This window comes from Salmo salar, chromosome ssa05 (genome assembly GCF_905237065.1).
Source record: "Salmo salar chromosome ssa05, Ssal_v3.1, whole genome shotgun sequence".
NCBI lineage: Eukaryota > Metazoa > Chordata > Actinopteri > Salmoniformes > Salmonidae > Salmo > Salmo salar.
In genome coordinates, this window is record NC_059446.1 from 81207259 (window position 1) to 81223009 (window position 15751).

Below are 15751 nucleotides of genomic sequence, written 5' to 3' on the forward strand. Positions count from 1 at the left end.
GTATCTCTCTGTCTCTGCCAGGTTTCTAGTCTACTGCTTCCTCTTAGAACTGCATTTATACCTGCTGAACATTCCATCAGCTATAGACGGAAGGAGCATGACAGAGAACACCTTTATTAACTTACTATAAAATGAATCATGCAACAGTTACAAAGATTTTACTGAGTTACAGTTCTTATTTGGAAATCAGTAAATTCAAATAGATAAACTAGGGACTAATCTATGGATTTCACATGACTGGGAATACAGATATGCATCTGTTGGTAACAGATACCTTTAAAAAGTAGGGCGTGGATCAGAAAACTATTTGCCTCATGCGGCGCGATATCTCCTTTGCAAAGAGTTTATCAGGCTGTTGATTGTGGACTGTGGGTTGTTGTCCCACTCTCATCAATGAAGTTGCTGGATAGTGGCAGGAAGTGGAACACGCTGTCGTACACATTGATCTGGAGCATCCCAAACATGCTCAGTGGGTGACATGTCTGATGAGTATGCAGGCCATGGAAGAACTGGGACATTTTCAGCTTCCAGGAATTGTGTACAGATTCTTGCGACATGAGGCCGTGCATCTGGGGCTGTGCATCCTTGACCATCAGCAACTCCGTTTGGGTGGAATACGCCCACAACACCCTCCCCTGCTCATCCACTGGTCTCTCGCCTTTCGAGTGTTCGATGGGTTATCAGCCTCCGCTCTTCCCTGAGCAAGAGGAAGTGGTCAGCATACCTCGGCGCAAACGTCCGTCCGCCCGTAGCCATACCTGGAAGAGAGCCCAGTCTGCTCTTCTCAAGACCACCCCAGATATCTCGACGACAGGCGGACCACCATCGGACCCCGACTCCCCGCTATCGTCTCGGCAGAGGGTATGGCTGTCCACTCGGGATCTGCCCCTCTGTTTACAGCACCACAAACATTCCCCCCGATTTATGTCCCTTTCTCCAACTATACGATTATTAGCCTCTCTGCTGTTCATCTTCTGTTGCCCCACACCCTCCATTTACATCCCACTTTTCATGTATCAAGGATTAAAAACCTCTGTCTCACAGCCCTCTGTCTCCTATTTACTTGACCTGTTGTTTGCCTGACCCCTGTTTTGTAAATACACTTCTGTGATTCGAACTGTCTGCATCTGGGTCTTATCCTGAGTTCTGATATTAATGTTTCTTATAAAAACAAGAAGGGACTTATAAAAACAAGAAGTGACTTATAAAAACAAGAAGTGACGAGGGGCAGTCTATCCTCAACTCTTAGCCAAGAGAGACTGGCATGCATATTAATATTAGCCCCTCTGATTACAATGGAGAGCAAGATGTGCCGCTTTGTTCTGGACCAGCTGCAGCTTAACTAGGTCCTTGCAAAACTTGACCATATGACTTGACAATAATCAAGATAAGATAAAACTAGAGCCTGCAGGACTTGCTTTGTAGAGTATGGTGTCAAAAAAGCAGAGCATCTCTTTATTATGGACAGACCTCTCCCCATCTTTACAACTTGAATCTACATATTTTGACCATGACAGTTTACAATCTAAGGTAACACCAAGTAATTTAGTCTCCTCAACTTGTTTAACAGCCCCACCGTTCATTACCAGATTCAGCTGAGGTCTAGAACTTAGGGAATGATTTGTACCAAATGCTCTTTGTTTTAGAGATGTTCAGGACCAGGTTATTACTGGCCACCCATTACAAAACAGACTGCAACTCTTTGAAAAGGGTTTCAGTAACTTCATTAGCTGTGGTTGCTGATGCGTATATGGTTGAATCATCAGCATACATAGACCCAAATACTTTGTTTAATGCCAGTGGCAGGTCATTGGTAAAATAGAAAGAGTAGAGGGCCTAGAGAGCTGCTCTGTGGTACACCACAATTTACATGTTTGACTTTAGAGAAGCTTCCATTAAAGAAAACCCGCTGAGTTCTATTAGATAGCTCTGAATCCAGGTTGAAAAGCCATAACACATACATTTTCTTCAACAACATGTTATGGCCAATAATATCAAAGGCTGCACTGAAATATAACAGTACAGCACCCAAAATATTCTTATTATCAATGTCTTCAACAAATCATCAGTAATTGTGTCAGTGCAGTACATGTTGAGGGCCCTTCTCTATAAGCATGCTGGAAGTCTGTTGTTAATTTGTTTAGAGAGAAGTAGCATTGTATTTGTTCAACACAATATTTTCCAAAGTTTACAAGAGCTGGCAGCAAGCTGATAGGTCTGCTGTTAGAGCCAGTAAAGACCATTTTACCACTCTTGGGTAGGGGAATGTCTTTGGCTTCCCTCCAGGTCTGAGGAGAAAGACTTTCCACTAGGCTCAGATTAAAGATATGACAGATAGGAGTGGCTATGGAGTCAGCTTCCATCCTCAGTAGCTTTCCATCTAAGTTAACATTAACAGTACTTTTCCATCCTCTCCCACACTAACTTGACAAAATTCAAACTTGCAATGCTTTTCTTTCATTATTTGTTTTATACATGAGTACGATGGCTCACTGTTAGTTGTTGACATTTCCTGCCTAAGTTTGCCCATTTGCCAATAAAATAATCATAAAATTATTGCCATTTAAAATGCTTTTGTGATGAATAAGCAATCTGATTTAATGAAAGAACAAGTTGAATTTGTCTTTCTGCTGATCATTTCATTTAAAGTACTCACGTTTTTTCCTTTATTCTTTATATCATTGATCTTGGCTTCATAAAACAGTTTTTTTTTTTTTTGTTTAGTCACACAATTTCTCAATTTTCAGTAAGTCACTCAGTCAGATGTGCAGCCAGACTTATTAGCCACTCCTTTTGCCCCATCTCTTTCAGTTATACCGTTTTTCAATACCTCATCAATCCATGGAGCCTTAACAGTTCTAAAAGTAAGTTGCATTTTTATCAATAATTGTAAAAAGCAATTTCATGAATGTATCAAGTGCAGCATCTGGATGCTCCTTATTAATCACATAAGACCAACAAATATTTTTAACATCATCCACATAAATCATAGCAAAGTCTTTTGTAGGATCTCTTATGCACAATTTTAGGCCCAGCTTTTTGGAACTTTGGCTTTCCTGGATATAGCCACTATATTGTGATCACTGCATCCAGTGGGTACGGATACATCTTTAGAACAAAGTTCTACAGTATTAGTAAAAATGTGATCAATACATGTGGATGATCATGATCCTGTAGTGTTTGTAAACACTCTAGTAGGTTGATTAATAACCTGAACCAGATTACATGCACTGGTTACAGTGAGAAGCAACCTCTTGAGCTTAATGAAAACCAGTCAATATTCAGGTCCCCAAGAAAGAAGACCTCTCTATTTACATCACATGCACTATCAAACATTTCACACATATTATTTAGATACTGACTGTTAGCACTTGGTGGCCTATAGCAACACCCCAAAATAAAAGGCTTCAGATGTGCCAGGTGAACCTGCAACCACAACACTTCAATAACACTTGACATAAGATCTTCTCCTAAGCATTACAGGGATATGCTCTGAATATTGTTATACAGCAACTCCTCCCCATAAGCATTCCTGTCTGTTCTATAGATGTTATATCCTTGTATTGATATGGCTGTAATATCAAATGAATTATCTAAGTGAGTCTCAGAAATGTCCTAATACATTAATCTTATCTGATGTTAGCAAGTAATTGATTTCATTAATCTTATTTCAATGGCTACATATATTAATATGGGATATTTCTGCCCCTTTCAGCCCTCAGGAAACGAAGAAAGATTTGGCATGGGTCCTTAGATCCTCAAAAGGTTCTACAGCTGCAACATCAAGAGCATCCTGACTGGTTGCATCACTGCCTGGTACGGCTAATTGCTCGACCTCCGGCCGCAAGGCACTACAGAGGGTAGTGCTACAGCCCAGTACATCACTGGGGCTAAGCTACACCAGGCGGTGTCAGAGGAAGGCCCTAAAAGTTGTCAAAGACCCCAGCCACTCCAGTCATAGACTGTTCTCTCTACTACCGCCTGGCAAGCGGTACCAGAGTGCCAAGTCTAGGACAAAAACTCTCAACAGTTTTTTACCCTGCGATAAGACTCCTGAACAGGTAATCAAATAGCTACACCCGGACTATCCATTGTGTGCCCCCCCAACCCCTCTTTTCCGCTGCTACTCTCTGTTTATCATACATTCATGTACATACCTACCTCAATTGGGCCGACCAACCAGTGCCCCGCACATTGGCTAACCGGGCTATCTGCATTGTGTCCCATCCCCGCCAACCCACTCTTTTACGCTTACTGCTACTCTCAGTTCACATATATGCATAGTCACTTTAACCATATCTATCATGTACATAGTACCTCAATCAGCCGACTAACCGGGTGCCTGTGGATGTAGCCTCAGCTACTGTATATAGCCTCGCAACTGTTATTTTCACTGTCTTTTTTACTGTTGTTTTATTTATTTACTTACCTATTGTTCACCAAATACCTTTTGCACTGTTGGTTAGACCCTGTAAGTAAGTATTTCACTGTAAGGTCTACGCTTGTTGTATTCGGCACACGTGACAAACTTTCATTTGATTTTGATTCCTGGGTAGCTTATCAGTGATAGACATAAGCTGTAGACCACGCTATCTACCAAGAGAGTTCACATCTATATTATTGTAGCTGTCTATTTACCACCACAAACCGATGCTGGCACTAAGACAGTACTCAACAAGCTGTATAAGGCCATAAGCAAACAAGAAAATGCTCATCCAGAAGCGGGGCTCCTAGTGGCCAGTGACTTTTTAATGCAGGCAAACTTACATTTGTTTTTCCTCATTTCTACCAGCATGTCACATGTGCAACCAGAGGAAAAATTCTAGACCACCTTTACTCCACACACAGCTCTCCCTCGCACCCTACGATTTTGCAAATCTGACCATAATTATATCTCTACAGATTCCTCGTTAAAAGCACAAAAAATTAAAGCAGGAAGTACCAGTATCTTGCTCAATACGGAAGTGGTCAGATGAACCGCGGATGTTACCGCTACAGGACTGTTTTGCTAGCACAGTCTGGAATATGTTCTGGGATTCATCAATGGCATTAACTTCTTTGGGATAAACCCCCTTCTCTCAATTTCCGCCTGAAGACATACCTTAATCTAACTTTGTCTGTAGCTCAGGGCCCAGAAGCAAAGGATATGCATATTCTTGGTATCATTTGAAGGAAACACTCTGAAGTTTGTGGAAATGTGAATTGAATGTAGGATAATATAACACAATAGATCTGGTAGAAGAAAATACGAAGGAAATAAACATATGTTTTCTGTTTTTTATTGTTGTTGCATCATCTTTCAACTGAACAAGAACACCAAACATTCAGATATGATGCTGGGGATAATTTCGATGCAGAACATGAGAGGGCAAAAGTATTTGAGAAAGTTTTCAGACAGATATCTTCCCAGGAATGAGCGTACATGACATTGAGCATGTAGTCCGGTGATTAATCCACACAAGTTGCCCAAATGTGTTCCCAAGTGGCCAAATTGGTACAGTGATACATTCTGATGTAAAATAACTATATACAAAATATCTAAAATGCTATTCTAACACCCCCCCAAAAAAAATACAAATAATTAAAAATAACGAATTTCAAAATTAAATAACAAGGGTAACTATTTTTAATTCAATGTATAATGTACAATATTGTGAATACCCTCAGTCTCTACACAATATTGTGCTGCTGATGACATGCTTCATAGCAGTCTCTTTCTGCTGGCAGCCAGAAGGTTACTGAACAAAGTGGTGTGCAGGTGATGGGGCATTTCCTGTGACAAAGTGCACACCGACCTCCCTTACTGTGCCCTTTTTGGCCTGGAGGCCATTCAGGCCTGCAGAGATAATTTGGGCAGGTGAACACCACACTGGTTGAAGCGTAGAAGGGACAGAGGTGAGGGGACAGAAGGTGATGCAGTGGACTTGCTGTAGCAAAGCAAGCTCCTGGATGAGCAGCTCTCTGAAGGCTAGCTGTGAGATGGGGGCTGTCAGCTCTTAGCCATTTTCTTCTGGAGGATGAAGGCATTCACCACAGCAATGTCGAGTGAAATGATAGAAAAATGTATTGTACCATTTCAATGTGCTTGTGGAGAACATTGTAGTAACCACTATCAGCGCATCTGACAGGTCCACACCTCCCATGTGTTGTAATCCTTTATAGCTGCGGAATGGGGACATGTATGGTGGTCCATCCAGTTGCATCCTTCACAAGCCTGTCGGCGTGATCGCCACTGAAGGACTTGTGGATGGTTGTTGCACATGACCACCTCTCTGGTATCCATCCACTTCACAAAGAGCAGGCCATCTTGGCGAATCACTCATGTGGTATCCCGCTCAGCCCGCTAGGCATGTCATTCTTGGTTTTCGGAAAGCTCTTGGTCCCCTCTGTTGGTCCGAATGGTTGCCACAAGCCCACACATCCAGCTTCCTCGGAAGTCTGTGAACAGGAGGTAGGGCTTGTTAGAAGATTGTCCACAAAAAGGTTGAAGCCCTTTAGCAGTTGAAAATCTCAATAACTCCATAACGGAATCATAACTGAGTCCCTTACCGGTCCGCAAAACTGCTCTTCCTCATAAACAAAAAATTGCACGTGTATGCACACATGCCAGAATCAGCCAAAGCAAACAGTTTGTAAACCCCATTTAGTTGGTTTAGTTACGCATGTATTGTTTTAGGCCAATTCTGCCTTTGAGGCTACCATCCTCATCGATGGAAAGGTTCTGGGCGGGCATTAAATAGGTCTTGCAGGCCTCAACCACCTGTGGTAGAGGCTCCACAAAATAAAACCTATCAAACCTTGGTGTGCCTCGCTTCTTCTCGATGTCCTCCATCAACTTCTGGGTCACTTTGATATAAAGCGTCCGTTGATTGTCAGAAACCTTTTGCAGCACGATGACAGTGGAGGGGAAAGGCAGTTGATGAGAGGGGAGCAGTTTTCCAGTAGTCAGTCTTTCAGGGTTTTCAGCTCACAAGACCCATGTAAATAACCATTGACAGGTAGCAAAACAGATCTGACATGGAATGAGCTTTCCATCCCTCTTTCTTGCCTGCCTGCTTCTTAGCACCATACTTATTAGTGTTCAACACCAGGAATCAACAACTGATGAGGTGAAAAACAGCTGAAAAAGTTGAATCTGGCATGTACTTTGAGGTCATGTCCAGCTGAGGTCCTGGTGGCCTTTTTTTGGTCTAAATGTTGGAGGAAGTGGGCTCGACATCCTCCTCAGCACAGAGTGCCAATGACCCTCTTCCTCTCTGTTTGCAGGTTTATCTCTTCCCCCACCTCCGCTTCTTTGTCACTGACTTCACTGACTTCAGCACCTGGCCGGACGGGGTAGGTGTGGAGCCGGAGACAGCGGGGTCCGCGCTGGATGAACCAGCTTCAGTGGGGATGGGCACCTTACAGTGGGGGCTCCCAGTCAGAATCGGATTGGGACTGTGAAATAAAGACAGACACGACACAGATTATATATAGAGGAGCCAAATCGCACTCATGGTGCGTGTTGTTCCATTCTACCCCATTCCATGTTTCCAGATAAAATAAATGTTAAAATGTTTTAATATATACAGACACACAGGACACACAGACACAGATTATAGAGGAGGGAACCCCAATCACTACTGGTGAGGTGTTGTTCCATTCTACCCCCATTCCATGTTTAGATAAAATACATGTTAAAAAATATCTAATATATACATACATACATACATACACGAAACACAGGCACAGATTATATATAGAGGAGGGTACCTTGTCCAAATCACATACATATACACACACACACACACACACACACACACACACACACACACACACACACACACACACACACACACACACACACACACACACACACAGAATGTAGAGCCATATGTACTTTACACATTTCATTACACATTTCATTACTTATTATATATGGCAAATAAAATAAAAAAAACAACTCAAATGAATAATATTTGATATTATTAATTTCAAACAACGGCATGAGTACCTACCGATCCAACACTGCATCCTCTCCGTACAAAAACATCTCCTCGGTTTAGCGAAGTCAAAACTGTTGTCATATCTGACTCATCTTGTAGTAATTCCGTCTCACTTTCTCCTATCAATTTCGGCCGATAATATCGTAATAAGATCTGTATACCTAGACTTTGCCTTTGATTTCCCAGATTTAGCGTTCCATAATTCTTCGATAAAACTCGGAAAAAGTATCTCGAAACAATACTGCTATGAAAATTGTAACCAAGTAAGCTTGGCTGGGTAAAATTTTTCAATGGCGAAATGAGTGTCTTTACGCTCAGAAGTTTCAAGCAAGGGCTAGTCTTCCCGGATATAACCATCACACATTGCCGTTTACCTCAGCTCATTGGCTATCTACCAAGCTAGATTTTAAGAAATCAAAGTGGTCATTGGGCGAAATCAATACACGGTCAATCCGAAGCACTGGTCATATCATTGTGGTGTGCAATGAGGTCATTGTTTTGTGTTCAAATCAGTTCCTTTCGGTCCAACATCGTCCCGAAATAGAACCATGAAGTCGGGTTGTGTTGCTAACACAAACAGAGGATTGCAATGGAAACCAACCAAGACTAGATAAATGTAAGATTTAGTGTGAGTAATTACATCGAATGTTTCGTCGGAAGTTGAAGGAGACGGAATTCATGACATCAAGCCGTTAACAAAAATATGTTTCATGTTAGGCTAAAAATGGATTTTATCTGGCCAACATCCGGTGAGGAATTGCAGAGCGACAAATTCAAATGACAGAAATCGTAATATTAAACATTCGCCCGAAAATACAAGTGTCATACATCCATTAAAAGTTTATCGTCTTGTTAATCCAGCCGCACTTTGTCATTGATTTCAAAAAGGCTTTCGAAAGCACTCATACGATTATCTGAGGACAGCGCCTCTTTTACACAAAAGCATTACCCATACATTTTCCAACCAAGCACGATGTGTCACGAAAGTCAGAAATAGCGATAAAATAAATCAACTTACCTTTTTGAAGATCTTCGTCTGGTTGCAATCACGGGTCCCACCTATAACAAATGGTCCTTTTGTTCGAGCATTGTCCTTCTTTATATCCCAAAAAAGTCAGTTTCGAATTAGGCGTGCATAGACTCAGTAATCCCCGGTTTCCCTCGTTCCAAAAATGCATACAAAATGAATCCCGTGAGGTTACCAATAAACTTTCTTCTAAACAAGTCAAACAACGTTCCTAATCAGGTACCCTAATTTTCTTATGAAATAAACAATAACATTTAAGACAGAGAATACTAGAGACCATTACCGGAGATAAATATGTATGCTCACCTGAAACGCAGTACAAACACTAGCAGCCAAAATGGGAGCTGCTTAGAAAACTACAAATTCCAGCTTAAATTTTTCAAAAAAACAAGCCTGAAACTCTTTCTCAAAGACTGTTGACTAGTGAAAGCCCGAGGAACTGCAATCTGGGAGGACTTCCTTTTATATTCAGCATTTAGCCATTGTAATCAGAGGTGAGAAGAGAAAATTAGAAAAACAAATGTCCGGACAGATTTTCCTCGGTTTCCTTCCGCCATATTCGTTCGGTTATACTCACAGACAATCTTTTAAGTTTCGGGAAACCTTTAGAGTGTTTTCTATCCAATCTCCAATTGCATGCATATCCAAGCTTCTGGGCCTGAGTAAGCAGGCAGTTTACATTGGGCACCTCTATTCATCCACAATCTTCCCAAATACCCCCAATGTGTGGAAGTTACAGCGATTTACCCCCACGTAGCACTCATGTCGGTAGCCATGAAGTTCTTTGAAAGGCTGGTCATGGCTCACATCAACACCATCATGCCAGAAACCTAGATTTACTCCAAATCGCATTTCGCTTCCAACAGATCCACAGATGACGCAAGAAGTGATCTTTTCTATCTTCTCTCTCAATCACAGTCCACCTGCCCTTTCCCACCTGGACAAAAGGAACATGCCCTATGTGACATACTTCATTGACTCACAGCGTTCAACACCCATAGTGTCCACAAAGCTCATCACTCAAGCTAAGGACACTGGGACTAAACACCTCCACTCTGCACTGGATCCTGGGACTTCCCCTGGACGGGCCTTTTAAGTAAGGGTAGGCAACAAGAAGACTCTAGTTTCAGCTCCTGGCTGGCTCTGCACTGTATTTCCGGGGTTCCTGAGTGGCAACAGCCGGTCTAAGGCACTTGCATCTGAGACACCTAGTCTGGATTCCCAGGCTGTCACAACCTGGCCATGATTGGCTAAGTCCTTAGGGTGGTGCATTTTAATTGTCCCACTGGATCCTCAACATCAGCTGGGCCCTTCAGGGGTGCATGCTTTAGTCCCCTCCTGTACTCCCTGTTCCTCACGACTGCACGTGGCCTAGCACAACTTCCAACACCATCATTAAGTTTGCTGGCACGATAGAACAGTGGTAGGCCTGATCACCGACAATGATGAGACAGCATAGGAGAGGAGGTCAGAGACCTGGCAGTGTGGTGCCACGGGACAAAAGCTCTCTCCAATGTGAGCAAAGACAAAGGAGCTGATCATGGACTATAGGAAAATAAGGGTGAACAGGCCCTTATTAACATTAGATGGAACGAAGTGGATCGGGTTGGAGATTTTCAAGTTCCTGGGCGTCCACATCACCAACAAAAACCATCATAGTCCAACAACACACCAAGACAGTTAGTGAAGAGGGCATGACAACACTTTTCCCCTCAAGAGACTTAAAACATTTAAGGCATAGGTCTCCAGATGCTAAAAATTTCTAGCAGCTGGCAACTGCTCTGGGGCATCTGATCGTAAGGCGCTACGAGAGGGTAGTGTGTAGGCCCACATTGTTTTTACATTGCTGCGTACTCGCTGTTTATTATCTATGCATAGTCACTTTACAAATTACCTCGAACTACCTGTACCCCCACACATTGACGTGTACTGGTACCCCCTGTATATAAGCCTTCGTTATTATTATGTATATTTGTGTTACTTTTTGCTTGATTCCCATTTTTTTATTTAGTTTATTTAGTAAATATTTTATTAACTCTGTTTCTTGAACTGCTTTGTTGTAAGTAAGGCATTTCACGAGTAGGTCTACACCTGTTGTATTGGGCGCATGTGACAAATACATTTAGAGATTTTATCGAAAAGATCAAGCAAAGCCAAGAGAAAAAAATACCATCAGAGCCCATTATTCATTAATACTTAAGACCTTTCATTTCACTCATTTAACTCCAATCCATTTCACTTCAAATGGTAAAACTTGAAATTATTTTAACCTGGTATTTTATAGTATTTCACAAAAACAACTAAGGCATTTTACCTGTCAGGTCAACCACTGTTTCCTGGGGGAATAAAATAAACATTTGAATTGTGAAATGGACTTTAAAACTACCAACCATTCTTGAACTTGAAATGCTTAAAAACAGCTTTAAAAAAGTTGAACCAACTCTTGTGTCCTATAATCAGTACTAAGCTACTGCCAAATAGATGTCCTTATTGAATTTAAATTTAGAAGCAATAGGGCCAAAATGTTATTTCTTTAGAGTCTAGGACAATGGGTGGGGGTGTAAACGATATATGGAATTGTTTTTAAGGTCATACTATGGATCATTTAGCTCATTTGATTTAGAATTTTAGGGCCCCTTTAGGTATTCCCCCAAAATAAATTAAAAAATTATTAAATATTGATTTTGGGCTGCTAAAGCCCATAGAAATGCATTGAATAACACATTCATAAATGGCGAAAAACTCTGCGAGCAGGCCTTTCTAATCAACCTTGCCCGGGATCCTGGAAGGATATTGACCTCATCCGTCAGTCGTGGATGCCTGGTCGTTCTTTAAAAAGTAATTTCCTCACTCACCCCACTTAAATAAGCATGCCCATTTTAAAAAAATGTAGAACTAAGAACAGATATAGCCCTTGGTTCACTCTAGACCACTGCCTCGACCAGCACAAAAACATCCTGTGGCGGACTGCACACTAGCATCGGAAGTCCCCCCGATATGCAACTGTTCAGGGAAGTCAGGAACCAATACACGCAGTCAGTCAGGAAAGCAAAGGCTAGCTTTTTCAAACAGAAATGTGTGATCCTGTAGCTCTAACTCCAAAAGGTTTTGGGACACTGTAAAGTCCATGGAGAACAACAGCACCTCCTCCCAGCTGCCCACTGCACTGAGGCTGGTAACACTGTTACCACCGATAAATCCACAATAATCGAGGAATTTCAATAAGCATTTCTCTACAGCTGGCAATGCTTTCTTCCTGGCTACCCCAACCCGGCCAACAGCTCCAACCCCCGCAGCTACTTGCTGCCTCTAGCTTCTTCTTTACCCAAATCCAGATAGCAGATGGTCTGAAAGAACTGCAAAACCTGGACCCGTACAAATCAGCTGGGCTAAACAATTTGGACCCTCTCTTTCTAAAATTATCCGCCTACATTGTTGCAACCCCTATTACCAGTCTCCGCATTTCAACCTCTTTCGTTTCCGTCCGAGATCCCTAAGGATTGAAGCTGCCGCGGTCATCCCCCCTCTTCAAAGGGGGTGACACTCTAGACCCAAACTGTTATAGATCTATATCCATCCTGCTCTGTCTCTCTAAAGTCTTGAAAGCCAAGTTAATAAACAGATCACCGACCATTTGAATCCCACCGGACCTTCTCCGCTGTGCAATCCAAGGTTTCCGAGCTGGTCACGGGTGCACCTCAGCCACGCTCAAGGTACTAAACGATATCATAACTGCCATGATAAAAGATTGTACTGTGCAGCCGTCTTCATCGACCTGGCCAAGGCTTTCTTATCTATCTTTCTTATTCTTTTATTCTTATCGGCAGACTCGACAGCCTTGGTTTCTCAAATGACTGCCTCGCCTGGTTCACCAATTCGCCTCTGACAGGGAGTTCAGTGTGTCAAATCAGAGGGCCTGTTGTCCGGACCTATGGCAGTCTCTATGGGGGTACCACAGGGTTCAATTCTCGGAGCCGACTCTTTTCTCTGTATAATCAAAGATGTCGCCTCCTGCTGCAGGCGACTCCCTGATCCACATGTAGCAGACGACACCATTCTGTATACATCTGGCCCTTCTTTGGACACTGTGTTAACAAACCTCCAAATGAGCTTCAATGCCATACAACACTCCTTCCGTGGCCTCCACGCTCTTAAACGTAGTAAAAAACCTAAATGCATGCTTTTCAACCGTTCGCTGTCCGCACCCGCCCGCCCGACTAGCATCATTCTCTGGACGTGTTCTGACCTAGGAATATGGCGGACAACTACAAAATACCTAGGTGTCTGGCTAGACCGAAACTCTCCCTTCCAGACTCATATTAAACATATCCAATCCTAAATTAAATCTAGAACGGTTTCCTATTTTCGCAGAGCAAAGCCTAGTTCCTCACGCCGCCTAGTAAAACTGACTATCCTACCGATCCCTCGACTTCGCGATGTAATTTACAAAATAGCCTCCAACACTCTGCTCAGCAAACTGGATGCAGTCTATCACAGTGCCATCTGTTTTGTCACCAAAGCCCCCATATACACTCCACCACTGCGACCCTGTATGCTCTAATCGGCTGGCCCTCACTACATATAATCGTTGCCAGACCCACTGGCTCCAGGTCATATATAAGTCTTTGCTAGGTAAAGCTCCGCCTTATCTCAACTCCACTGGTCACGATAACAACACCCACCCGCGCAAGCTACTCCAGCAGATATACTCACTGGTCATCCCTAAAGGCTAACACCTTCTTTGGCACGCCTTTCCTTCCAGTTCTCCGCTGCCAATGACTGGAATGTATTGAAAAATAACTGAAGCTGGAGACTTATATTTCTCACTAACTTTAAACATCAGCTATCCAAGCAGCTAACCCATCGCTGCAGCTGTACATCACTCCAGTGTTCATTTGCTAAATTGTAATTACTTGCTACTATGGGCGATTTATTGCCTTACCTCCTCACGCCATTGGCACACACTGTATATAGACTTTCTTTTTTTTCTATTGTGTTATTGACTGCTATGCTTGTTTATTCCATTGTAACTCTGTGTTGTTTTTTTATGCTCGCACTGCTTTGCTTTATCTTGGCCAGGTCGCTAGTTGTAAATGGAACTTGTTCTCAACTAGTTTACCTGGTTAAATAAAGGTGCCATTTAAAAATAAAATATTTCATATCTCTAAAACACACCTGTGTGTGGAGACAAAAATGTCCCATCTGGCAAGAGTAGCGATACTGACATTCAGAATGGTTCCCGACCCACAGCCTCCCCTGCCTCGACACGCAGCCTGCAGAATAGAATGGAATAGTTATGTCTCTCTGTCTGTCACTGACCTTAACGTCATAACAATAGGAAAATCCACCCCAGAGCCAGAAGTTCACATCACCTAAGTTCATGAAGTCACTGCAGTGTCTAGCTTGTTGGGACTACTTTATGGAGCAGAAAAATGCTTGGCACTGCTTTTAGGGGAATATTTTTAATTCATGGCACAAAAAGTACTTTTGTCATTGACACAAAGTTCAACAAAGGCCCCAATAGATGATGCAAATTAGTTACAAAACTTACATGAAAGTGAAGACATCAATTATTTATCTCTATTACCATTAAATATTCAAGTGTGGTGAGACACACTTAGACACCTTGGCCTTAAACATAATGATTTAGAACACAGTACACTCCACACACACACCAGCAATCCACTGTAAACCCAAATAATATCCATAACAGTAGTTCTAAGTGTATCCAGTCTAGGCCATCAGGCATCTCTTGCCTAATGTGCAGACTAAGAGAGCAGTACACTGATTCACAACGTGTTAACAGGAATACCTTACCCATAGAAGAACAATACACAACAGGATACATGAAAGAGACTAATGAAAAGAGACTAATGAAAAGAGAGACAAATGAGAGTCAAATGAAAAGAGAAATGAAAGCGTAGACAAATGAAAGTCTTTCAAAAGCACCAAGTCTTACATTCATATCCTCTTCTAAACTTCAAGATTTTGATTTATTAGAGTGGTGTGATTACTGTCTCAAACAATCAATATCTTTCGAGACCACATGTAAGCACCAGAAAGCCAGAATCCAAGTTCTCATAGAAAGTCGAAATTATGGTTGCTGAATTTTTCTCCAGTCGAAGTACAAGCAATTATCCCGACCTTGTATTTTGTTTCCGCCAAGCACTGTTGTGACTTTCTTTTATGCAACAGGACAGCACATTATCAGCATAAAATCAGTTGTTGATGGAAACAGGTAATGGATGCTAATATGTGCCTGACGTACACACCGAAAGTCACCAAAAGATCCTCTCAGAAGTCCGCTGGTCGTAGCATCAGGTGGTAGCACGGAGCAGAGCAACTAGACCCTTTACAAGAGGCTACCTGATCCATTCAGCTTACCCACTTGACCTGACGAGTAAATCTCTGTCAGGTTCGATGAGTCCGCAGGCATCGAACCACCAAACCCGAAGCGCATAGAGAGAAAGGCAGAGAGAAAAAAAGAAAATAGTTGGCTTGGTACACATATCAAACCATTAAAGTTCATCACCGAGTGACTCCCTGTAAACCCTCTGATTATCTGGATAGCTTTGTTAGCAACGCCAAGCAGCCGACAATTGAACCGCTGACCAGTACAGAGAAAAAAATGTGAAATGTGGGCACTCACTACTGTGAAGTCTGCCTGACAAGAGCGCTGCTAAACGACTAAAATGTAAATGTAAAAATGTCAACCGAGAGCGAGACTCCCAGCCTTTTG